Consider the following 3,664-nt stretch of genomic DNA (forward strand, 5'->3'; position numbering starts at 1 on the left):
CGATGAAATATGTAAAATTAAAAATAGACTCACAAATACTATCAATAAGAAAATTGCAAAACATAATAATAAAAAATGGAATTACAAGCTTGATACCCTTAACCCTCAAGATAATTCCATATGGAAAATGACTAAATGCTTTTTAAAAAATAATATGCAACCCATACCTGCCTTGAAGGCCGACAATGGGCTTGTTCATGGTGACCCTGATAAGTCCAACTTATTAGCGACACACTATGAAAGAGTCCATTGCATGACATCTGACATGGGAGACACTGTTATTGAGGATATTGTTCTTGCTAGGTGGCATGAATTAGCCAACCAAAGAATTAATGTAGAAGACATCGATCTTACCTCCCCTAAAGAAATTAAAAAGATTACTAAGAGAAAGAAACCCAAAAAAGCACCGGGTTTGGATGGTATTCAGAACATTGTAATACAAAATTTGCCTAAAAAAGCCTTCGTGCAACTTGCGTATATTTTTAATACAGCGCTCAAATTAGCATATTTCCCAAATAACTGGAAAATCGCGAATATTTTGCCAATTCACAAAGCCGGGAAAGATAAACAGTTACCAGCTAGCTACCGACCAATCAGCCTGTCACCCACAATTAGCAAAATATTTGAAAAAGTAATATACAATAGAATAATTGACTATGAAACTAAGAATAAAATCTTGATTCCGGAGCAATTTGGCTTCAGACAAAACCGAAGTACCGTACATCAACTCCTCAGATTAACAAATCATATCAGCACCAACTTAAATAAAAATAAATGTACTGCACTAGCTCTTTCCGACCTTGAAAAAGCCTTCGATACCGTCTGGTTCGAAGGTCTTATATTGAAACTTTCCAGATGCAACTTTCCAACTTATATTTTAAAAATTCTCCAAAGTTATCTTAGTGATAGAAAATTTGTCGTAACTGTCAAAGGCGTCAAATCTAACGAACACAAGATTGCAGCAGGTGTCCCCCAGGGATCGATTCTGGGCCCGGTGCTTTTTATTTATTTCACAAACGACATTCCCCGAAACAATGTCCAAAGAGAGGTCCCGTCAGACAGCACTCCGCGAATTTTACTATTTGCCGATGACACTGCAGCCTTCGTCTCCTCTTTTAGTAAAAGGTTGGCAACTACGAAGCTGCAACAATATGTCAAATTATTGCTGGAATTTTTTCATACGTGGAAGCTTAAGGTTAATGTTAATAAAACAGAGTTTATTATTTTTTCTAAGAATACTAATAAGGGAAATGTACCTGACTTTATGTTAAATGACTTACATATAGAAAAGAAAACTAGCGTCGCGTACTTAGGAGGCGTTCTAGATTATAAACTTACCTTTACTCCGCATATTAAAAAAGCTAGGAAGAATGCATTCAAGACTGTAGGTGCACTGCACTGTCTTATTGGCAGGCGAAGCACGCTTAGCATTAAGAACACAATACTTCTGTATAAAATGATAGTTAAACCAACTATGCTCTACGCTGCGCCTATATGGAGTAATACGTCAGCGACAAACATAAAAACTTTACAAATTGTCCAAAACAAATTCCTGCGTATGATTACCAATGCAAAACCTAAGACTAGGATCATCGATTTACATAAAACCTGCAATATTAAGCCTGTTAAAGACGAAATCTATAGCTTGGCAAGAAATTTTTATCTTAATCAAATCTCGCGACTTGCTGAACTTCAAGAAATAAAAATGTACACGCGAGATACTGCGCCTTTCAGACTGAAATCTAAAATGCCGTATCATATCTTACTTTGAAAACTGAAAAGTTCCAACATCTTCACAGCTCTGTGCTGCTGTTACTTTTATCTAGTTATTTAGTTTTTAAGTTTATTCCTTTAGTTTTAAGAAAAATTAGATAACTTTATGGGTTTTTACACAACTTTTTACCCGATACTCATATCAGAATTAATTCGATCGTGATAAATAATTAGAAAAGTAAACGACATCAAATAGATTATTTAATAGGATAAAATTTCTCATCGATAAATGGGTGCCTCTTCAGTATTCATCTTAGACCTTATTGTATTATATTTTTATGTACAAATCCTGGTTCATATTGAATAAAGATTGTTAAAAAGCAAAAAGCAAGCAAGCGAGGGGTAACACCTGGATACAATGGTGCGGGTAACCGAAACAGGTCAAAATACGAGTTGGACATCGCCGCACAGTGGTTCAGATCGTACAAAAAAGTGATCAAAAATCTAAATGTTATCCAATTTGCATGAAATTTATTTTATAAATACTTTACGGGTCTCTGATTCCAAATTTGTAGTAAGAATTTCAAAATTAAAAATGGCGGACCCAATATGGTTGCCAATGCATTCTGAACATGAATACAATTTTATTAAATGCAGTTCAGAAACATTGCTTAGTTTTCTTATTTTAAATATCTTGGAATAATTTAAAAAGTTAAAAGTGGCAAATGCAATACGTTGGCGTAATTTAAAAGAACCCTATACATTCCTAAAATTTAATTTATAATGGTATTTTAAATTTCTAATTCAGATGTAATTTGTTGTATCAAATTAAGGTAAGTGATTATTGACGAAATAATAATTATGCAAGCAAATAAATTATGTACTCTCGAACATCAGAAAGGACACTTTATTACAAAAACATTCAATCGAAAGCGAGTTCTCAAATTGTCGAACTTTGAAGCCTAAAATAATATATTTTTTGTACTTTCATGAAATTCAAAAAATTTGTAATATACTGTCATCAATTCTACATAAAAAAAACACACAAAATTCATTTTTTTAGTGTTGGTCACCTTTTCGTACCATCTGAACCACTGTGCGCCGTTTCAAGATCAATACATTTTTTTCGACGGGAAACAGAGAGGAAATTTATGACTCCTTTGAAAAAAACCTCAGTCGGAAGGGATCGGACAATCCTTTCTTCTGAGATAACTTGACAGCTTGAAATATAAAGTATTTGAACTAAGAAATTGCCGAGAACTGTTTACAAATAAATGTTTTCGACATAATTAATACTTAAAAATGTAAATAAATTCTAATACAAATAAGTGGTCGAATATACTCGTGGCGTTCACAATTTAAGTTTCTTTGCTTATCAAGAATCTGTAACTAAAATTATTTCAGAATAAGGGTTCGAAAATAGAAAAAATTAAAAGCTTTAAAAATCGATTACTTAAAATTAGAAGGAATTGAAATTGCATCAACGGTTTTAAATTCGATACTGATTTAAAGGTTATTAAGTTTTAAAGTGAAAGCTGCTTATATTGTAAAATTTTCAAAAACGCATTATGAAAAATAAAAATTTTTTATTTTTCATAAAAAAGTTTGGAAAAACGCTATTGTAACTAACTTATTTTCTGCCTGGGATCATTAGTATGATGCAAAAATATGCTCGTACGGATATTTTACAAATTTCGGAAATATCACAGGACTAATAAAACTTAAACACAAACATGGATCAGAACTAAATGTCATTTCAACGTTAAAACATATTTGTTGGCCCTTAAAAGGGCCGATTGTAAAATCAGGAAGTGTATGTGAAAGTTAAGCTTTCTTTTCAGTCTTTTTGGGCAAAAGAACAGCCTGAATGTTAGGAAGAACTCCACCTTGAGCGATGGTGACACCAGAGAGAAGTTTGTTCAATTCCTCGTCATTTCTGATGGCCAATTGC

Source organism: Belonocnema kinseyi, chromosome 7 (genome assembly GCF_010883055.1).
Source record: "Belonocnema kinseyi isolate 2016_QV_RU_SX_M_011 chromosome 7, B_treatae_v1, whole genome shotgun sequence".
Lineage (NCBI taxonomy): Eukaryota > Metazoa > Arthropoda > Insecta > Hymenoptera > Cynipidae > Belonocnema > Belonocnema kinseyi.